The sequence below is a fragment of the Phascolarctos cinereus genome, unplaced genomic scaffold (assembly GCF_003287225.1).
Source record: "Phascolarctos cinereus isolate Bilbo 61053 unplaced genomic scaffold, phaCin_HiC Scaffold_4;HRSCAF=312, whole genome shotgun sequence".
NCBI lineage: Eukaryota > Metazoa > Chordata > Mammalia > Diprotodontia > Phascolarctidae > Phascolarctos > Phascolarctos cinereus.
Window position 1 is genome coordinate 69,938,197 of NW_027555847.1, and position 24,597 is coordinate 69,962,793.

The window sequence follows — 24,597 nt, forward strand, 5'->3', positions numbered from 1 at the left end:
TTCACGTTGGCTTTGCAGACCATGGCTTAGCTCTTTTCTCTTGGTAGTTATTTTTTTTTTCCTTATGAAGAGCTCCCCTTGCTACCAGTCAACTCCAACTAAAAGATTTTGTTGCTGTTCAGTTGTGTCTGACTCTTCATGACTTCATTTGGGACTTTCTTAGCAAAGATACTGGAGTAGTTTGCCATTCTGTTCTCTAGCTCATTTTACAGATGAGGAAACTGAGGCAAAAAAGCTTAAGTGACTTGGGCAGGGTCACACAACTAGTAAGTATTTGAGGCTAGATTTGAACTTGGGTTTTCCTGACTCCAGGCCTAGAATTCTATTCACTCGGCCACCTAGATGCCCTTAAAAATGACTATAGGACCTCTTTGCTTCCCACTGCATCCCCTATTAGATTGTGAGCTCCTCATAGTGAGGGAATGTATTTTGCACTTCTTTGCATCCCCAATGCTTGGCATAGTGTCTAGCACATAACTGGTTTTCATTAACTGACTCATGGAACTCTTTTTGTCTTCTGTCTGGTTACAGCTTGATCATGCACATCTGTGCTTGGCTGTCACCTGATACATTAGTACTTTGCTTTTACTCTGAGTCTGATCACCTCCATTTCCCTATGCTTTTGGAGTCAGCAGAAGTACTTGCCCTTCCCAGTTCTCTTTCCAGGACTTCATCAGAGCAATATGGCACTGGATGTATGGAGCAGCATTCACACTCCTGCCCCATCAAGCCTCCATGTTACAGTCTCAAAGGGGGGACTGATCTAAGACAGGTGCCCTGACTACAATGATACCTTCCTTTCCATCTTAGCATCAATCCTGTATCTCAACAGGCAGCAAAGCTTAATCTACTATTTTCTAAGGCATTGCTATAAAAGCAGTCCTTACTGTAATTTGTACCTGCAAAAGCAGCAGAATGCAGGAGACATTACTGAATTGGACTTCAGAATATCTTGATTTAAATATTTGCTTAATTGCCTATTAACTACGTGGCCTTGGCCAAATCATTACATTTTCCTGAACCTCAACCTCTCATTGAGTAAAACAGAGACAGTATTGCCTAGTTCACAGATTTGTAGTAGCCAAACAAAATTCTACACAGATATTATCCCTTGAAAACACTTTGTAAACTATGAAGTTCTTCCTAAGTAAAAGGTGATCAAATTAATATTACCTTGACCTCCACTTTGCAAGGCCTTCACCGTTTTGGCTGCCAGAGTTCTGCCACCAATAATAGTCACACATGAGGGCTTATAAAGCACTGATAGATATATTTAGTTGTCACTAATGTCAGAAATCATAGTTCCCATCACTCAGGCTTTAGTGAACTCTTTGTCTAAGACCCTAAAACCTCGGGTATTTTATAGAACTATTCAATGCACACAACTTATCTTCCAAGTAACCTAAAATATGGAGGAAGACAAATAAAGTCACGGAAGGAAAACTGCTCAGATAAGCAGACTCCTCAGAGCTGTTTTATAACAACACTTTGTCTCTCTTGCTCTGTCTCCTAATAACACCCAGATTAGGAGTCCAGAGTTCTTCCTTGCTTTTAAAAGTTGCATACTGATGGGCTTAGAAAGGACGGAAAGGAAAAGAGTGTGAAGGTCTTTTTGTAGATTAAGGCATTGAATTCTGCCTCCCTCATCCCACAGCTCAAAGGTTCTGTCTCTGTGGTGGTGATAACAATATAGATAATGCCAAAAACTGGTGCTGGGCTCCTCTTCCAAATGGGTCTGTCATTGTCAAGTGTTTCCCATTTATACTTAAAGACATTTCCTGTAGTAATTGACTTTAATTATGACTAACCCAACTGTGATTTGTTTACTTCTACAAAGAAAACCAGAAGAGGACTAGGGGCCTACTCTTCTCTCTTTCAAACCTTAACAATGCTTTCCTTCTTTCTATTCTAACTTTCATGAGTAAATGTGATAAAGGCTAATCTCAATTTAAACTCATACCAATATGAGGAAAAATTATTATTGAAGGCACTGAAACATAAATAAGCTACCTCATTTACATACTGTAGTTTGTAATTTGTATATCTCAGTAATCCCTGATTTATCAGGAATTGAAAGTTGAATTGTTTCTCTTTTTGCCTTTTTAAAAAAATAATGATTTATTTAATCATTTAATTTAATTAAATTTAATCAATTTATTTAATCATAAATTTAAGATTTTAAAAATTGAAAAAGACATTACTTTATACACAGTAGAAAAGAAAAAAGATTTTAAATGAAACTGTGAATCATGATTTCATAATTCTTTGTCAAAAATATATAATTCCACATATTATTTTCAAAACTGTCCTACTTTCCTGTGCTTCCTTCTGAACTTTCTTTTGAGTTAAAAAAAAGTTTCATTGGCCCCCCCTTTTTTTTTTTTGCCATCACTATTGCTAACAATCATCTTCCCAATCATTCTTCCACTTAAAAATGAAAGGGGAAAACTTACACTTAAGGGGGAAAATGCGCTTTAAAGAAATGAAGGGGAAAAAATACCTTGTAAAATATAAGCATAACTATGAAAAATCCACACAGTCTAAAATTATAACTTTTTCTGAACTTTAAAACCATAACCATTATGTCAGGATGTAAGTGAAATTATTCATTATATGTCCTCTGGAGACATGGTCAGTAGTTGCATGGAACAGTATTCTTAAGTCAATATTCTTATTCTTTACAATGATGGTTTCCTAGAATCAATCGTTCCTCTCATTTTGCTCACCTCACTAGGTATCAGTTCATATTACTCAGGATTCTCTGAAATAGCCTTTCTTGTCATTGTGTAGCACAATAAAATTCATCAGATTCATATGCCACATTTTGTTCAGATATTTCTTCAACTGATGAAAAGCACCCTTTTATTCTAGTTGTTTGTTTTCATTAAGTTAAGCTATTTCTCAAGGAGTGACCATCCTTTAGTCATGCATACCTACTTTATTCATTTCTGTCTGCTCCTTGAACCCAACCAGCCACCTCTAACCAGTCATGTATTAGTACTTATTGAGCTTTCCTGTGAAATACAAACTCTCTTTCTGCCCAGCCCTTCTCTTCACCTCCCAGGAAGGTGCCTGAACCTGTGCATTCATGCTGCCCACTGGTTCTCCAAAGCCCCTATTAGTGTATTCCCTCTTTATAAGTGACTCATGATATTCCATAACTGGACCTGATTCCTTATACAATGAAAACCTTCCCTGAATTATCTCAAAAACAGCTTCTACATGATTATTAGTTCTTATGATAACTGACATAATGGGGGAAAAATGTTTTAGGAGCCCTAGGCCCTTCAGCAATTTTTAGCTGTAGCCTTCAGGAAAGGAAACATACTGCTTTTGTTGTATAAAGGCTATGGACATGAGCTCTGTAATGTTTGCACTGACTGATTAAATATGCTAGGCAGCTAGAGCTTCCCTTTTTCCCAGGGGAACCAGACAATGGAGTAGCATAACTAGCCAATCAGGAGGACTTCTGATATGCAGGGCTGCTTGACATACCAGTGATCCTTTGTGAATTAAACTTTAGCTGAACTCAGAGAAGGGTGCAACTGCTGAAAACAGTCTTGACCAACTCAAAGAGGAAAGCAAACATCTTGCTTTTTGACTTATCTAAAGAGCACCAACCCTCTCACTTCTGATTTATTATATTTACAGATCTCTTCTCCCTAGACCCCTCCTTCCCACTTGACCTCTCAATTTGTTGTTTCTACCTTAACCCTAACTTTAGCCACAAATAGACCAACAAGTCTTAAGCACTTCAAATACCTCACCGTTTTCCACTCCCTTTTGAGCAGATGAGAACTTGATCTCAGTGTTCCAGCTTGCAAGCTTCTTCTTATAAATATAATGATAACCTTTATGAACTGACTCTGACTCATTCCAGATCCCCCTTTTTGAACCTGGAGCTTCTTCCTTTTTAGCAGTTTGCAGTTGGGTTTTTTTTTTGGCTTTTTTTGTTTTTAAGAAAGGAAAACATAACTCCAGTGCTAGAGTTTTGAGGACAAGTAGGGAACAAAGTCAGGAAGCGATCTCTGGGCTTAGGACTTGCTGCGCTTGCATGGGAAACATTCTTTCATCACTGACTCTTGGAATACCCAGATTCCTTCAAGTCTCATCCCAAGCTCCACTTTCTATATACAATCTTCCATGTTGTCCAAAGTTGCTAATGCTCTCCTTCCCCATCATACATTGTATTCATCTTGAATATACTCTTCATCAACTTATATATTGTATGCACACATCTCCTCCACTACAATGGAAGTTTCTTGAGAACAGAAACTATTTCACTTTTCACTTTATGTCTACAATGCTTAGCACATTTTATGCAACATAGTTGGGGCTAAACTAAACTAATTTTTGGTGAACAATAAAAAAAAAACCTGTTAGGATGTTCTGGGCAGTTGGATCTTTGTAGAGCTCCACATTACATGGCATAGCTATAGCAGTTACCTAGTTAAACTACTTGTAGGGCTGACCTTAAATAAAAAGTCAATTTTTCCCCAGGACCATTAAGCGTTTTTACAGAGAATTTGAATATTTTTCAGAATTTTAGAGTTGGAGGTGACCTCTGTGACTATTTGGTTAAAACAATATTTGCAACTGACCTTTGGAAATACCTTTCTGAGTAGAAGGGGAAGTACATACTCCAGCATCATATGCAGACAAAATCTTTTCCTTGTGTCCATTTGTTCCATTAAAATGAAATCCAGTCCATCTTTTTGATTTCTATAGTTTGAGGACTGTTTGTGACACTAAGGATTTCGATAAGGCATCGTTGCTGAAACCAGATGGTAACCTAATGCCACTCATAGCCTTCTCCACAATTTCTAAATACACCTGGAAAAAATCACTAGTCAGATGATCCACGCAGATGATAATGAATCAGGTTTGCTGAAATTCTTACATGGTGAGCAAAGTTGTAGTGTCTTACCCAAAGTCACAGCAAGGTTGATGTGAAGGAATATTAAGAAATGATAGCCCCAAAGGTTCCTGGTTGTAGCTTAACTTGCTTGGAATTGCAGCCCCTCCAAAATTCAATATTGAACACATAGAAAAAGAAACTCTAATTAAGTGACTTTGGCATCAGGCAAAGACTCATAAAAATGTACACTCTTGGATGAAATATGGATTTTTTTACCCACTCAGAACCCATAACCATTGCTTATCCCACTTCCATGTGCAAATTTTCTGCATTTCAACAGCCTAGCTCCACTAAGAGCTTTTATTTATTTCCTGTAAAAATTCATAGAAGGATTCGGAAATGGATGCCTCAAAGCTAAAATATATTATTATCAGTCATTAAAAAATTGGTGTTTAATGGAGTTCACACCACTTGAAAAGGGAAAGAAAGGACACGATTTTTTTTTCTCTACACAATTAGGGTATGATGAATAAGTTGTTAAATGAAATAGTGACATAATCCCTTTGTAAGTCTAATAACACTCTTAGTGCTCTTCTGAGTAGTTTGTTCTAGGTTTCTGTTTAATAGTGTATCTTTGTCCTGCAGCTATATATGAATAATTTCTACTTGTTGAGGCTTGGGATATGGGAATTATGTCCTTTTTTTGGCTATAATTTTTGCCCTTTATGACATACTTCCCCAGATTATGTGACCCTGCCTGGAAACATCACTTAATTGCCCTGGACCTCACTTTCTTCATCTGTAAAATGAGGGGGTTGTAATGGATACCTGTTTGTCCCCTTGTAGTTCTAGATCTACAATTCTAAGATCCCTTTGTATTATTTCCCTTACTTCCCCCTGATATCAAATATGCTAATTTTCTGATTATAAACTATTTTGAAGGTGAGAGAGACAGCATGATATAGTGGAAAGAAGGCTAAACTGGAGAGGAAGGGAAAGCAACAAATATTTATAAAGTGCCTACTATGTTCCATGCACTGTGCTAAGTGTTTTACAAATATTTCATTTGATCCTCACAACAACTTTGGGAGGGGGAGGATATTATGATACCCATTTAATAGTTGAGGAAATTGAGGCAGACAAAGGTTAAGTGACTTGTTCAAGGTCATAGAGCTTGTGTCTGAAGCCTGATTTGAAATCAGGTCATCCTAATTCCTGGTCTGGCACTCCACTGTACCACCTAGCTGCCTAGGAGTCAAGAGGCACTTGAATTTGAATCTATTTCCTTCTCTCTACTCTCTCAGCCTCTCATTACTCCTCTTGCCTGAACTTGTTGTTCTATTTGGTATTGGTGTTTCCTGTTTTTGTCCTCCATGTTTCATTTTTCAAAATCTGCTTAATGTTGAAAATCCTTTGTAGTTCTACTTTTCCTGCCTTTTATTCATGTTTCCTGTTATTCCTTAAATAATCCAGAAAAACTACTCCTGGATTGACATTCTGTCTCCTTCCCTGTACCTTTCCACAGGCTTTCCCCTATGCCTGAATATATGCCGTTCTCATCTCTGCTTCTTTGGACCCTCTTTGGACCCCTCCTGCAAAGTCCAGCTCAAATGTCACATCCTACATGGGTTCTATCCTGATGTCTGTAAATGCTAGTATCTCTCCTAAAAATGATCTTGTATTTATTTTGCATGCATTTTTTTGTGTATAATTAGATGTGCCCATGCTGTTTCCCATGAAGGAATATAAACTCCCTGAGAGCAGGGACTTTTTTTCATTTTTGGAGTTTCATTTTCATCTTAATTTGAATGAACTCAGGTCAAAATGGTAAGCCCTTATTCCTTCAGACAACTGTATATAACCTGAACTTCACAGTAGGGATATTGAAGTACTCACAAGGCAGTGCATATGTAAGATATGGGTGAATATGCAAGTTTCATATTGGGCATATAAACTCAATGTAAAGTTCTTGGTCTCAATATTGTACATCCTTATGAATAGTAAATTCTTCCTTATGTCTAATCTGAATCTCTAAATTCCCTCTTGTCTTTTTCTCAATAAGTATAAACAGAAATTAATTTTAATTTATGCAATATCTACCTTGAGAACTAGCATTCTTTTTCACTGCTATATAAACTCAGTTCCTTTACTTTTTCCTCAAAGGAACAATTTTCCAAGGTTTAATTTTTGTATGTATTATTTCTTTTAAAGATAGCACAATATGGAGCAGTTACTCAAAGAAATAGCTCATTTTGTAAGCCCCACAAATAACTTTGCTTGTTTTAATATGTTCATAGAAAAGAACAAATGGGAATTATTAGAGAAAAAAAAGATATTGTTAGCATGTAGATAATTTTGTGTTGTTGAGCATAGAATGAACCTCATGATACACATCAGACATCAGTGAAAGAACAGCTTCATCTTCTAATAGAGGCATATTATTTAAAACTTCTATTAATATTCCACTGTGTGCCATTAATTTCCTCATATGTAGGCTTTGAATCTCTTATTCTATCTCTGTCTCTTTGTCTCTGTCTTTGATCTTGTCAGTCTCCCTCTCTATCCCTGTGTCTGTTCCTCTTTCTTCTACTAAAATGCTGTTGCTTTCTTGAAAGGTCCTATGTAGCTTACGGATATTTACCTGTGGGCCTGACAACAAACTGTGAATTGTTGTTAAATGACTGGTATAAATTTAAGGTTGCCCTGTGGCACAGTGGATAAAGTATGGGGCCTGGAGTCATCTTCCTGAGTTCAAATCAGGAGTCAGAGACTTCTTACTTATGTGACCTTAGATAAATCACTTAATCCTGTTTGTCTCAGTTTCTGCATCTATAAAATGAGCTGGAGAAAGAAATGGGAAACCACTCCAGTATCTTTGCCAAGAATACTCCAAATGGGTTCACAAAGTGTCAGACATGACTGAAAATGACTGAACAACAATACTTAAATTTGGAGAGGTTCATTGGATACTGCAGCTATTGAGTAATGGATTTTTTTTTTGGAAGAGTGGGAGAGGATGAGGAGTAGCCACTCATAAAAAGCATTTATCTACTAAGGCAGTGAGGGGTTACTGTCAATATCAGTGGAAGAAATACCTAAAACAATAAAAGTGTGGATGTCTTGATGCATCAATTGCTGTAGAATTCACAATTATTGTTTTTAATTTTATCTATTTTTTTCTATTTTAATAAGGGCAGCTAGTATGGTCAATATAGCCTTAAAGTTACCTAGCAGCAATTAGTATATGAATAGGAATCTTAACTACTAAACTTGGAGGAAAGAATTCCTAGGTTCAATGTCTATCAAACATTTATTAACTGTTTTGTTATAAAAAAGTAATTTATTCTCTCTAAGATTCCCTTTCCTCATCTATAAAATAAGTTTAGAAGAAAAAGGTTACTGAGGTGGAGCCAAGATGACACAGAAAAGGCAGCAACTAGCATGAGCTCTCCCCAAAACCTTTCTAGCACCTTTATAACACCATAAAACAATTCCTGAAGTGGCATAACTTACAAAAGGATGGAGTGAAATACTTTTCCAGCCAAAGACAACTTAGAAGATTGGCAGGAAAGGTCTGTCACACCTGAATGAGAGTGCAGCACAATCCAGCACAGGCTGTGCCAGTGTAGACTGAACTCTAGCAAAACAGGAGCCGGCCTTAGGAACCACTGAATCAGCAGTGACAGTGGCTGCTTCCAGATCTCTCATCCCACAGATGGGAAGGAGGTTGAACAACTGATCAGAAAGAGATTGGGGGCAGAATTCTGTTGCTTTTCCCATGCTCAGATCTGGGTCCAAGTCCTGGGTGGCAATCTCAGAGTGAGGAGGATAACTAGCACATCAGAACCTGTGGCTGCAGTGGAGCAGGGACCCTCATCACAGTTTCAGGGAAGAAAAAAGATACTTGTGGTTGCTCAGGCCAGAGTACAGGACAGGAGAGTAGTAAACACATCTCCCCTTCAATCATACCAGCTTGGAAGAACTGAAAACTTATGGGTCCTAGTAGAATATCTGAAAATAGCTGCATAAAACTTTTGAAATTTGGGACAGGGTACCCTCCATCCTGTAAGCAGAACCCCACTTTATAAAGAGTTAAAAGCCAAGAAATAGACTAGAAAAATGAACAAACAGAAAAAAAAAATTCTGATCATATAAAGTTACTATGTGACAAGGGAGATCAAAGCACACACTCAGAAGATATCAAATCAAAGTTCCAGAATCCAAAGACTCCAGGAAAAATATGAGTTGATCTCAGGCCATAGAAGAACTCAAAAAGGATTTTGAAAATCAAGTAAGAGAAGTAGAGGAAAAATTGGGAAGACAAATGAAAGTGACACAAGAAAATCATGAAAAAACAAATAAATAACTTGGTAAAGGAGACAAAAAATATACTGAAGAAAATAACACCATTTAAAAAAAATCAGAATAGGCCACATGGAAAAAGAGGCACAAAAATTCACTGAATTAAAAGAACAATTCCTTAAAAAGTAAAATTGGTCATGGACAGCTAGGTGGCCCAAGGATAGAGCATAAGCTCTGGAGTCAGGAGGACCTGAGTTCAAATCTGGCCTCAGACACATAGCACTCAGTATTTGTGTGACTCTGGGGAAGTCACTTAACCCCAATTGCCACACACGCACACACACACACACTCGCACATGTACACAAAAGTAGAATTGGCCAAATGGAAAAGGAGATGCAAAAGCTCACTGAAGAAAAAAATTCCTTAAAAAATTAGAATTGAGCAAAATGGAAGCTAATGGTTTTATGAGAAATCAGGAAGCAATAAAACAAAAACAAAAACAAAAAAGCATAAAAAAATAGAAAAACAACTAATCTGGAAAATAGATCCAGTAGAGATGATTTAAAAATTTTATGACTACCTGAAAGCTATGATCAAAAAACAAGCCTAGAAATCATCTTTCAAGACACTATAAAGAAAAAAAAAGTTTTAGTATATGTGATCCAGTGGGTAAAATATAAATTAAAAGAATCCACCAATAACTTTCTGAAAGTGATCCCAAAATGAAAACTCCCAGAAATATTATAACCAAATTAAAAAGCTCCCAGGTCAAGGAAAGAATATTGCAAGCAGCCAGAAAAACAATTCAAGTATTAGGGAAACACAGTTAGGTTAATACAAGACTGAGCAGCTTCTACATTAAGGAACCAGAGGGCTTAGAATATGATATTCCAGAGGTCAAAGGAGATAGGATTACAACCAAGAATCACCTACCCCTCAAACCTCAGTATAATCCTTCAGGTGAAAAAATGAATATTCAGTGAAATAGAGGACTTTCAAGCATTCTTGATGAAAAGACCAGAGCTGAATAGAAAAGTTGACTTTCAAATACAAGACTCAAGAGAAGCATGAAGAGGTAAACAGAAAAGGAAATCATAAGGGATTTAATAAGATTAAACTATTTACATTGCTACATAGGAAAACAACATTTGTACATCATAAAAACTTTCTCAATATTACAGCAGTTAGGAATATATATATATATTTATACACACACACACACATATTAGGAATGCGTATTACAGGATACAGGTCTGAGTTGAATATGAAGGGATGGTATCTAAAAAATAAAATTGAAGGGTGAGAATGAGGATTGCACTGGGAGAAAGGAAAGGGAGGGTAGAATGGGGTAAATTATCTGACATGAAAGAGGTAAGAACAAGTTGAGTTGAGTGGAAGATGGGGTATATAGGGTGAGGAGACTGAGTGAATCTTGTTCTCAACAGAATTGGCTCAAAGAGGGAATAACATACACATGCAATGGGGTGTAGTAATCTATCTTACTGTATAGGAAAGTAGGAGAGGAAGGGAATAAGAGAAGGAGGTGGTGATAGAAGGGAAAGTATATTGGGGGAGGTGGTGGTCAGAAACAAAACATTTTTGAGGAGGGACAGGATGAAAGGAGAGTGGGAATAGAATAAATGGGGGGTTGGAAGAGGATGGAGGGAAATACATTTAACAATCATTAACTGTGAAAAAAAATTAAAGAAAACTTCTCTGATAAAAGCCTCATTTCTCAAACATATAGAGGAGTGAAATTTGTAAATAAAAAATCATTCCTTAATTGTTAAATGATCAAGAGATATGAATAGCTTTCAGATGAAGTAATCAAAGCTATCTGCAATCATATGAGAATGTGTTCTAAATCTGTGTTGATTGGAGGAATGCAAATTGAACCAATTCTGAGATATTACCTCATAGCTATTAGATTAGCTAATAGGACAGAAAATGAAAATAACAAATGTTGGATGTTAAGTGGGAGAAAATGAGACATTAATGTACTGTTGGTGGAGTTGTGAACTCATTCAATCATTACTTAGAGTGGTTTGGAAATATGCCCAAAGGGCTATAAAACCATGCATACCCTTTGATCCAGCAATACCTCTACTAGGTCAGTATCCACAAAAAGATTTTAAAAAAAAAGGAAAAGGATTTATATGAGTCAAAATATTTATACCAGCTCTTTTCTTGTGTTAGGGAGTTAGGAACTAGGAGCATACCCCTCAGTTGGGGAATGGCTGAACAAATTGTGGTATGTGAGCTCTCAGAAAAACCTGGAAAGACTTACGTGAACCGATGCAAAGTAAAATATACTGTGTACAAAGTAACAGCAATATTGTAAAATGATCAGCTATGAATGACTTAGCTATTCTCAGCAATACAATGATCCAATAACACTCTGAAGGACTTATGATGAAAATTGCTGTCCATCCCCAGACAATCAACTGATGGTGTCTGAATGCATATTGAAGCATTTTTTTTAACTTTATTTTTCTTGAGGGGTTTTTTTTTTTGGTCTATGTTTTCTTTCACAACATGACTAATATGGAAACATGTTTTGCATGACTGCACATTTATAACCTTTGTTGAATTGCTTTCCTCTTCAATGAGGGGCATGGGAATGGAGGAAGGGAATGTTAAAAATTGTTTTTTACATCTAATTGGGGAAAATAAAATACTGAATAATTTTTTAAACAAGAAAAATGTAGCTATAAAATAAATATAATTATACCTAATCAGACAGTCAAGTTAATAAGGATTGCTTAAGTTCCTACAATATTTTAGGCTCTGTGCTAAGTGCTGCGGATATAAAGAAAAGTAAAAGATAGTCCTGGCTCTCAAGGAGCTCACAGTCTAGTGGGGAAGACAATATGTAAACAATTATGTACAGACAAGATATATCCAGGATAAATTAGGGATAATCTGAGAAAGGAAGTCACTAACAGGAAAGACTTCTTGTAGAAGGTGGGACTTTACTGGAGACTTGAAGGATGCCGGGGAAGATAAGAAATGAAGATGAAGAGGGAGAGTATTGTAAGCCAAGATTAGATGATGTATATAAGACACTTTGAATATTTAAAACACTAAGTATCTGTCAATTACTGTTATTAAAGTCCTCATGGTATACTGATAGCATTCATTAATAGGTCACGCTAATGGGGGTGGAGCCAAGATGGCAGAGTAAAAGCAGTGACTGCCTTAAGCTCTCCCCCAAACCACTCCAAATATGTGTTAAAAAAATGCTCTAAAATTCTAAAGCAGCAGAACCCACAAAAGGAGTGAAACAAATTTCCAGCCCAAGACAACCTGGATGGTTGATTGGAAAGATCTATCATGCTGCGCTGGGAGAAGAACTCAGTTCAGCACAGGCACACAGCAGAACAGGCCTCAGTGAATCTGGAGCAGGCCTCAGAGGACTGAATCACAGGCAGTTGTAGTGGTTTCCAGACTTATCAACCTACAAATGCCAAAGACAACTAAGAAGGTCAGTAGGAAAACTCTGTGACCATGGTGAGAGAGAAGCTGGATCCCAGCCCCAGTCCCATAACAGCTCCAGGGCAGCAGCTGCTTCCTGAGCTCAGCTCACTTCCAGAGGGGGGAATCTAGTGGCTGAACAGGGGGGGATTACAGGGATCTCTTTGCTGGTGCTGAGGCAGGATTCTCTTGCTTTGCCTGTGCTTGGATCTGGATCACAGTACTGGGTGGTGGTCCTGGTGATAGAAGGAGCACTGGTGTGGTAGAGCTTGTAGTGGTGGTGGACAAAGAATCCTCCTCATAGTTCCAAGGTAGAAAAAAAGCACTTGTGGTCACTCATAGAGCAAAGAACAAGACAGGAAAGGAATAAACACCTTGCCTTTGATCATACCACCTTGGAAGAACTGAAAATTTACAGGTCCTTAGAAGTATCTTATCTCTGAAAACAGCTGCACAAAACCCTCAAAGCTTGGAACAGTTCATTTTCCACACTGGAAACAGACCCCTACATTAACGAAGAGTTTAAAACTCAAGTAACTGGCTGGGATCATGAACAAACTGCACAAAAATAGTCAGACCATAGATTCTTTCTTTATTGACAAAGAAGATGAAAACATACAACCAAAAGAAGACAACAAAGTCAAAGTTCCTAAAACCAAAGCCTCCAAGAAAAAATATGAATTAGTCCCAGGCCATGGAAGAGCTCAACAAGGATTTTGAGAAGCATGTAAGAGAAGTAGAGGAAAAACTGGGAAGAGAAATGAGAGTGATGTAAGAAAATCATGAAAAATTAGTCAAGAGCTTGCTAAAGGAGACCCAAAAAAATAATGAAGAAAATAACACCTTAAAAAATAGACTAATTCAAATGGCAAAAGAGGTCCAAAAAGCCAATGAGGAGAAGAATGCATTCAAAAGCAGAATTGGTCAAATGGAAAAGAAAGTCCAAAAGCTCACTGAAGAAAATACTTCCTTAAAAATTAGAATTTGAGCAAATGGAAGCGAGTGACTTTATAAGAAATCAAGACACTGTAAAACAAAATCAAAAGAATGAAAAAATAGAAAGCAATGTGAAATATCTCACAGAAAAACAACTGATCTGGAAAATAGATCTCAGAGAGATGATTTAAAAATTATTGGACTATTTGAAAGCCATGAGCAAAAAAAGGTTCTAGACATCATCTTTCAAGAAATTATCAAGGAAAACTGCCTTGATATATTAGAACCAGAGGGCAAAATAGAAAAAGAATCCACCAATCACCTCCTGAAAGGGATCCCCAAAGGAAAACTCCTAGCAATATTGTAGCCAAACTCCAGAGTTCCCAGGTCAAAGAGAAAATATTGCAAGCCAGAAACAATTCAAGTATTGTGGAAACACAATCAGGATAACACAAGATTGAGCAGCTTCTACATTAAGGGACTGGAGGGCTTGGAATATGATATTCCAGAGGGGAAGATAGGATTACCACCAAGAATCACCTACCCAGCAAAACTGAGTATAATCCTTCAGGGGAAAAAAATGGTTATTCAATGAAATAGGGGATTTTCAAGCATTCTTGATGAAAAGACCATAGCTGAATAGAAAACTTGACTTTCAAATATAAGACTCACAAGAAGCATAAAAAGGTAAACAGGAAAGAGAAATCATAAGGGGCTTACTAAGGTTGAACTGTTTACATTACTGCATGGAAAGATGATATAACTCATGACACTTCTGTCAGTATTAGGGTAGTTGGAGGGGGAAAAATTGTATGTATAGATAGATTGGTAGGGCACAGGGTGAGCTGAAGATAAAGAGTCATATCTTGAGAATAAAATTAAGGAGTGAGAGAGAATTATACTGGGAGAAGGAGGAAGGGAAAGGTAGAATAAAGTAAATTATTTCACATAAAATAGAGAAGAAAAGGCTTTTACAGTGGAGGGCAAATGGGGGAATGTGAGAGGGAAGGAGTGAATCTTATTCTCATTGGATTTGGATTAAGGAGGGAATACCATACACACTCTATTTTACCCTAAAGGAAAATAAGGGGAAGGGGATAAGAGAGTGGGGGATGATAAAGGGAAGGGGAGATTTGGGGAGGGGATAATCAGAATCAAACACTTCTGAGGACAGACAGGGTCAAAAGAGAGATTAGAATAAATAGGGGGTGGGATAGGATGAAGTTTTTCACAACATGATTACTGTGGAGGTGTTTTACATGACTGCATATTTATAACCTGTATCAAGTTGCTTGCCTTTTCAATGAGGGTGGGTGGGGTGGGAGGAAGAGAGAAAATTTAGAGCCCAAAGTTTTCAAAACAAATGTTACAAATCATTTTCATGTGCCTCTGGGAAATAAGATATACAAGCAAGGGGTATAGCAATCTTCCTTCCCTATAGGAACATAGGAGGGGAAGCAGATAAGAAAAAGTGGGGGGGGGTAAGATAAAAGGGAGGGCAGATTAGGGGAATGTGTATTCAGAATGCATGCCGTCTTAGTGTGGGGGCAGGTATGAGATGGGGGGGGAAATTTGGAACTCAAAATCTTGTGGAAGTGAATGTTGAAAACTAAAAATAAAAAAATTAGTAAAATCTGGAAAAAAAATAAATCACACTAACCTAGTACTCCGCCAGGTACAAGCACTTACCTCAGAACTGTTCTATGGAGTTGATGGTGCATATATGAACTCTGTTTTGCTGTATATTTGAATACAATGGCATAGTTGCATTATTCAGTTGTGCTTGACTCTTACAGACCTCCATTTGGGGTTTCCTTGGCAAACATACTTTGCCATTTCCTTCACATAGCTAGTAAGTATCTGAGATTATATTGAAAACCCAAAAGATCAGGTCCCACACTTTATACCCTGCATCACCTACCTGTATGAAATTTGTTTTACTGATTACAAAACTTAAGCTAAGAAAGATGAAATAACTTTAACCTAATGGCATACAGCTTATACCTGGTAGAACCAGGACTCAAAGAAGAAGCCTTCTGACCCCATGTTCAATTTTCTTTCCACTCTATTTTCTAAAGTAAATTCTCAGCTGTTCTGAGTTCAGAATGTATCTGAATAATCTTTGATTCCCAATTAATCAAGAAACCTTTTTTTTCTGTCCTCTTTCTAATAAGGGTTAATATTCAATTTAATTTAACCAGCAATTATTAACTATATTGTGTTGCGTGTAAGGCACTGTGGGAGGCCCTATTATGTAGTGACTAGGGAGGGTCCCCAACATTTCAGCAACATATAGCTACTCTATTTTTAATTGAAATATCACATTCAATGAGCAGTGGGATAAAACAAAACACAGACTTCAGATCTGTCTATTCTTTCTTTTAAAAAGAAACGTTTTACCACAGCTTGTTCAGCAATTCCCAATTGATGGGCATCCCCTCAATTTCCAATTCTTTGCCACCACAAAAAGAGCTGCTATAAATATTTTCGTACATGTGAGTATTTTTCCCTTTTTATGATCTCTTTGGGAAACAGACCTAGTAGTGGTATTACTGGATCAAAGGGTATGCACAGTGTTATAACCCCTCCCTTTTTTTTTTATTAGATAAAGAGGCCATTATCTCCCTCATTTCTTATTGAGTCATGATCAATGAATGGGAGTTGCCTAAGTCAAACTGAGATCTGTTAAAGACTTAGCTTAAAAAGGCCTCTGAATCCTGGGCCATCTGCAGTTGTCCTGATCTGTGTCTGGCCACTGGATCCAGATGGTTCTAGAGAAAGTGAGGCTGGTGACTTCACAGCCTTTCCTCACTTAAATCCAATTCACTTGCATATCATGGCATCACCTCCCTGATGTCAAGAATCAAAGGATATTGGATGCAGCCTGTGATTGATTCCAGTCAACCTTGTCTTTGGGACCCCGGTGAGGCAGGGATGCTCCTTGCCAACAGGAAGCAGGTTCAGAAACCAAGTCCTTTGCCCCTTACCCCAAAAGAATTTGGGTCCCATTTGTTTGAGGGGAGAATGATGAGGATGGGATCTGGACCCCAAAAAGGAAAAACTCTGAGTTTCCCCAAGTGGCCAAATCTTGCTTGCCTGATGTTGTAATCCACTCACCTGGGCTTTCCTGGTGGCTACATTCAATCTCCCAATTCTGTTCAGTTGCCTCCCCATTGCCCCTGGTCACTTCCCACCCTGAATCCTATCTAGACTCCATTCTCCCTTGGCCCTGGTCCAGGTCCCTGGCTTTCTGTTCACTCCTGCTTACTGGCCACTTCCATCCAGATCCTCCTTAGACCCCTCCTCCAGTCACCCCAAACTACTTGGCCACTCCTAGATCCTTCCCACAGTCTTTCTATATATAAAGTCCATCTTGTCCCTATTAAGGTGCTCAGATTTTTAAAATCTGGTCTGCTTGCATTAGGGATATAAATACTTAGATTCCTTAAGAGATTGCCCAATATAATAGATGTTCTAATAATCCTTGCCTTTGGCTGAAAAAAAAAAAGAATGAAAAGACAAAAAGCAACCTCTGTGAGAGGAAATGGAGCTGGCCACTGGGGTCCAAACTTCTACTTAGGCAACACATCCTTCCTTCCTTCCTTCCTTCCTTCCTACCTTCCTTCCTTCCTTCTTTCCTTCCTTCCTTCCTTCCTTCCTTCCTTCCTTCCTTCCTTCCTTCCTTCCTTCCTTCCTTCTTGCCTTCCTTCTTGCCTTCTTTCCTTCTCTGCACATAGGATATCATATTTTAACTGCTGTACTCTGCCAAAGGGAATATAAATTTTAATCTCTGAAACTTTTTTTTTCTCTTAAAGGTCAGCCTTAACCCAAATCACTGTGGCTCTCATTGATTGGCCAACAACAGGTCCTAGGCCAAAGCCCTACTTGGTAATTGTTAGGGCACTGATTGGCTCAGAATGAATGTTAATAACAATTGCTTCTGTTTTGGCCAGAAACCCTGAGGGTCTTCCCCTACCAGATCTAATCTCTTTTCTTTGTTTGCTGATTTTTTTTAAGAAGCACTCTTTGTCTCATTTCTTATTAAGTCTTAATCAATGAATAGGCCTTGCCTCAGTCAAACTGTGACCTTATTAAAGACCTTAACTTAAAAAGGCCAAGGTCCCCTACTGCTTCCTGGGCCATCTCCAGTTGTTCTGATCCATATTTGGCCACTGGCCCCAGAGGGCTCTGGAGGAGAAAGTGAGGCTGGTGACTTTGAACAGTACTCCTTCACTTAAATCCAACTCACTTGCATGACATGGCATCATTGTCCTGATGTCATGGTCCTCTTTGAAAACAAAGGACAAATAGCAGCAGCAATTTTTCTTTTGCCACCACAAAAAGAACTGCTATAAATATTTTTGTACATATGGATCTTTTCCCCTTTTTTATGATCCCTTTGTTATAGAGAACTAAAAATGGTATTGCTGGATCAAGGGGTATGCACATTTTTATAGTCCTTCGGCATAATTCCAAATTGCTCTCCAGAATTCTTCTATTAGTTCACAACTCTACCAACTATACATTAGAGTGCCAGCTCTGTCTATTCTTGAGCCCGCTTGGAGTCTACAATTTACTGATGACTTTTAAAGTGTCTACTGAGATGAATATGCATCTACAGGGCCAAACATATGTCTCTAATGTGTTTTGAGAGGAGCAGAGCAAATATTTCAAGGGGAGGGGCTCCTTGCTGGAATAGGAAGGGGGTCTGATCATTGATTAGGTGGAATGGCCAGCATTTATAGGTGGTTCCATGCACAGTGCAACTGGACAGCAGCAATGTCCCAGCTGGTCCTCTATCCGGGCAATACGGGGGCCAATGCAGATCCAAACACATACCAGATATTCCCATGGGCCCCAGTGATCAGCAGGGGCCAGAGCACGCAACAGGTCCAGGAAGTAACACCACATGCTGCTGGAGAAGTGGACCTTCTGCTTGGGCAGAGGGGCTCATCCTCTAGCTCTAGCTCTACCAAGGACCCACAGGGCCACCAGAGTCTCTGCAGGCTTCTGGTGAAGATAGGGTGGAATGATAGATGTGCTTCTCCAGGAGCATAGATGACAATGTGAAAGGATTGGAGCTCAGAATATCTCCTGCCCACTGCTTCTCTAGATTCTTCCTGTTCCTCCCTTCTTTCTCCTCTTCATCTTTTACAGGTCTGTAAGCCCAGGCCCTGAGTAGGGCACTGTTTAGCATTGGAGAAGAGGGTTGGCTGAAAGCTTCTCCTTCACCCTCAAGTCCATCTTTATCCTCTTCACCTGCCCTAGGTCTGTAAGTCCAAACCTGTGTAGGGGCTGGATGGAACCTGAGGAAGAAGGGAGCTCTAGGTGGACATTCATCTTCCTGGCACAGGCTAGGAAAAATAATAATGAAATTCATCTGAAAGAAGAAAAGGTCAAGAATATCAAGGGAATTAATGTAAAAAATGCAAAGGAAGGTGACTTAGCTGTTCCAAATCTAAAACTGTATTACAAAGTGGCAATCATCAAAATTATTTGGTACTGTCTAAGAAAGAGAGTAGCAGATCAGTGGAATAGGTTAGGTACACGAGACACAGTAGTCAATGGCTATATTAATCTACCATTTGATAAATCCAAAGACTCAAGCTTCAGGGATAAGAACTCATTATTTGACAAGAACTTCTGGGAAAACTGGAAAAGAGTATGGTAGAAACTGGGCATAGTCCAATATCTCACATTTTATACCAAGATAAGGTCAAAATGTGTGCATTTGCAGAAGATGGATATGCCTGGTATCCTTGCTTCTATTTGCATCCAGCATTAAATCACAACCTAATCTCTCCTGTGGAAATGTAGTTGCCAGAAAAACACTACCATCACTACTACCAACACCAATATATGAGTGAGGGTACTTGAATATACTATAAATTTTTTTTCAATTGCCACATAGCTAATCTCTTAGTTTACTAATAAAAATCATTGTATTTGAATATTCCTAAATAAAATTTCTGTGAAATGAATTATTCCTGTGTTAGGAAAGTAGATCAGTCAAGTGTAGGACATGAGAAGAGACTTTGGAATCAATACATTTAAAAATATTTAAAAAATTCAAAATGCAAAAATTCAGAAGTTTTTGTACTTAATATGTTAAAATTACTATTTTTTATGGACCTTTGCATAGCCTTTTCTATTACAATTAATTACATTTAAAATATATTTTGAGATTAAAAAAGATGTTTGGGTTTACATTTTATGTAACTAAATTAGTGTGTAATATTTTCTTATATTTATTCATAATTTATGAAAATATTAATGTTAATAAAATGATTAAATAATCAAAAAATATTAAAATCAAGATAATGTTGGTTCTTTTAGCATTGGGGATTGAGCAACATAGTACACATTCATTATACCACATTATTAGTTTCATTGCTTTCTTATTAAGAAAAAAAAAAAGACAGTTCAAGTACTATTTTTTCCCTAGTGAAACCTTCCTTGATTTGCTTCTAACGTCATCTTAGTGCAAGGGGAATTTGTAACAAGCTCTAACTTCCTCCCTTCATTTAGTTGATGCATTAGAGAAATTCAAATAGTCCAGAAATCTAATTCCCAACCTTAATGTACTTGGTAATTCATAAATAAAGCCAATGCAATTTATCATTACAAAAACAAGTGTGATTAGCAGCAAGATATAATAAAATGAACCATTCTAAGGCCCTGAATTAGATATCTGAGACATTTTATCCACCCCTACCCTAGCATTATTCATGCCAGGGAGAAAGCAAGAAGGCATGACACTTCACAATAAATGGTAGATTAATGTGATGAAATGGATAAGGCCGAGTGAGTCAAAGGTCAAAAATACTATTCCATTAGCAGAGAACCACACAGCTTGAAGAGACAGAAATTGGTGGCGATCTATTAATTAGATGAAACTTTTGAATTTTCTAGGTTGAGCTAATACCTCAATGCTGGAGCTATTTATTTTGACTAAGTGAGAATCTGGAAAAGCAATGTTATCTCTTATATGCCATAAAAAAACCCAGATGTAGTACACTTATTATGACTTCCAATACTTAATGAAATTTCCAAATAGCAATGAGTATTAGAAAACCCTGAAAGCATGGCTGTATCATAGCTCATAGACTTAGAACTGGAAGAGACCTTAGAAAGTAACTAGAACAATCTCCTATTTTCCTGTATGAGTCAAGTCAAGCTCAGAGAGGGGGATTTCCATAGGGTCACTGAGGCAATTAGCGTCACAGGGGGAATTTGAACTTAAGTTCCTCACTTCATTGCCAATGTACTTTCCACAGTATCATTGTGCTAGCTGAGCTCAAAATTCAGGAATACAAGCATAAAAAAAATTGCTCTTATCCCAAGGAATACAAAAAGTATATTTTTAAGGTTAGTTGATGTTTTGAGAGATATAGATATATATGCAACTATATTAATTTATATTTTATTATAATTATTTATAATTTATCAAAACAATGCTAATAAAATGGTCTAATAACCACTTGAACTGAGGTAAGTATGTTGAATACAAAATTCCTGATTTCTGAGTTCATAATGTGCAATAAAAAATAACAAACCTGAACTTTTTAATAGACTATCTTAATGTTTTTATGATTTCATTTTTCTCAAAAACCTCTGTTATCCTTGGACTTTGGTAGAATTGCTATTCCCCAAAGTAAAATTCAGTTATGAAATGTCAAATACTGATCTGAATAGAACATTGACTCATTGGGTGTTCATGCCAAGGTGATTTGCCTATGATCACAAAGCTAATAATTGTGAGAGATCGTATTTGAACCCAGGTTTTATGACTCAAAACACAGTTAGATATTGATTGTGACATGCTATCACTCAGTAATGGCATGTGTACAAATTGTGTTTTCAATAACTTCCCTAGTAATGTTTTCCGACTTTCCAATGTATTCACGTATTTCAATTATTTCTAAATAAGTATGTGTACATATGTGTGTTTCTGTTTGCATATGTGTATATGTTGACTCTTGTTAGTAGATTGTAACTAGGTAGAAACTTTGTGTCTCTTCCAGTCTCAGTGAGTAATGACATTTACGTTCAGTACATGCTTAATAAATATGTTTGAAAGACCAAAAAAATTACTTGGAAAATAATGTATTAAATGTTTTCTTCTTCTAACAAATTATTTTCAATTTTTTTAAGGGTGGGGGGTAGTATTCCTATTGCCTATCATAGTTCCTATCACAGAATGGATTTCTCCTAAATAATTATTGAATGAACAAATGAACGTTAAAAAAAATAAGAAAACCTACATCAATTTAGAATCCGTAATCACTGACTAGTAGATATATTTGCTCCTTCTTATGTTTTAGATCATATGCTTATGTACTAAGAATATAGAAAACTGGAGCTGTCCAAATATATACCTACAGAATCTGAAAAAAAAAATAGTTCCAAAGATGCAAAGTGTTTCAATGAAAACATCAGAATCAACCAGGTAGTAGAAGGAGGTTTCAATGAAATTTTATCATCTTTATAATGAATGAACTAATGCAAGGAAAATACATTGCATTGAAGATATTTAAACACAAGTAATAGCTGTGTGCTGAGAAATACAATAACTTATTCCCCCCAATTTTCATTTGTTGAATAACTTCACTCACTCAATGAAAGACAAAGCCACCGTTTACTGAATATATTTAGAAGTTTCACTCATATGACACAGTGCTTATTTGGATACTTTTTTTTTCAGTGTATTTAATACAAAAAAAGAGAAAGAAATAAGAAATGGAGGGAGGGAAACAAGGAGGAAAGGGGAAGGGAGGAAAGACTTTTTTTTATATAAAATAGCAATCCAATTCAGGAATCAAAGTGTTTATCAGCTTAAAGGAAGGAATAGGTCTAGCCAAGTCTCAGAGAGGGAATTGATTGGGGGAAGGAATAAAGCCTCTAACTCTCCCCCCATCCCCAATGCTGTACTTAACCAAAGAAGGGCATTGTGAATTTTGGAAGATCAGAGGATCCGAATTTATCATTGGCCTTGTAGCAAGGTCAGAGGAACAATAGTAGCAGATGATGAAAGGCAGATTCAAGACTCCACAAGGATACTAGAAGAATGTTACATAATACCTAAAGGGGAGATCTTGAGATAAGCAAGATTTCTAGGACATGAGTTACAACCCTTTGTCCTTGTGTTCCAAGATTGAGCCCATTTTCCCATGGATACCATGTACAGGTTGGGGAGGGTGTAATGGACTTTTTTTCAGGGGATATAGTTTATACCAGCTATTCTTGCTATAATAACTAAAACTCTAGGAAGTTAAAATAATACATAAAATCCCCCTTTAAAATCCAGTTAAGTCTAGACCCCTTTGAAAAGCTCTTCAGAGAAAATAGAAAAGTCATGAAGGATAGAATTCCCTCTGCAAATGATGATTAAGTCCCTTCCATACCAATTGCTATATTTAGATCTTTCTCCAAATTATAGTAGAACATAAACAAGAATCACAGATTACCAGGCATGAATAGGTTGTGACATATATAATTAGAGAGAATTTCCATGTAGATGTGATCATATCCATATAAATTCTATTGATAGTCATGCAGGTACAGATGTGGGCTCTTTTAGGACTACTCACTCCCTTATCTTAAATGTCTTTCATGTTTCCTAATACATCTTCTTATTTATTATTTTCTTGGTGTTTGTTTTTTTCCTTCTAATAGTAGAATTAAGCAGCTAAAAAAATAAGAAGTAGAGAAATCCAGGTAATTAAGGATTCTGGTTGATTTTCTTCTAGTTAATTAAGATTTTCATGTCTGTCCCATTGAGTAACCATGAAAATAGCTCCAACTTTCAATTTTTAAAGATAACAATAAGTCAACAAAATCTCAAATTATACCTTAAATATGCTATCTGTACAAGTTACAAAAGTATTGCAGGGAGAAGAGAAAGGGAAAGGAACAAAGGCAGGCAGATAAAGAGGAAGGAAAGAAGAAGGAAAGAAGGAAGGAAGGAAGGAAGGAAGGAAGAAAGGAAGGAAGGAAGGAAGGAAGGAAAGAAGGAAGGAAGGAAGAAGGAAGGAAGGAAGGAAGGAAGGAAGGAAGGAAGGAAGGAAGGAAGGAAGGAAGGAAGGAAGGAAGGAAGGAAGGAAGGAAAATTAGAAGGGAGGGAGGAAGGAAGGAAAATTAGAAGGGAGGGAGGGAGGAAGGAAGGAAGCAGGAAGAAATTGTGGAATCTTAACCCTTTAGAGTTTAAAGGGATTTGAAACATCATTTCTGACATATGAATTGATGCTGAGTTAAGTGAGCAGAACCAGTAGAACTTTGTACACACTATCAACCACATTGTTTGATAACTGACTTTGATAGACTTAGCTCTTCTCAGCAATGCAGGATCTAAGACAACTCCAAAAGACTCATGATGCGAAATGCTATCCACATCCAGAGAAAAAATGTTGGAGTCTCAATGCAGATGGAAACGTATTATTTACTCTCTTTTTTGTTGTTGTTTTGTTTTGTTTCTTCTTTCTTGTGGTTCCTCCCATTGGTTCTATTTCTTCTTTACATCATGATTAGTGTGAAAATATGTTTAATATGAATATATATGTAGAGGCTATATCAGATTGCATGCTGTCTTGGGGAGGGGAGAGGAGAGGGAGGGGAGAAAATTCAAATGTCACAATTTTATGAAAGTGAATATTAAAAACTAAAATTAAATTAATTAATTTTAAAAATAAAATTAAAAAATTAAAAACATAATTTTTCAAGTTTTTAATCTATTAAACATCTATAATAATAAGGAACTGGCAGTTAGTAAATTTGGGATTCTAACCCAAGTTTTTGAGTTTGGCCTTGAGCAAGGCAATTTACCTCTCTGGCTCTCATCACTTCTTGTACAAGGGGATATTTAGTTTAAATTGGAGTGATTATTACTATTTTTTAAATCTAATGGGCCACTTCGGAAATCTAGTGAAGTCTATTTAGACTGTTTCTCAGAATAATTGTTTTAAAGACATAGAATAAGTGCATAAGGAATTCAATTATATTAATATGCAGGTGCAAATTTTTCTCTCAT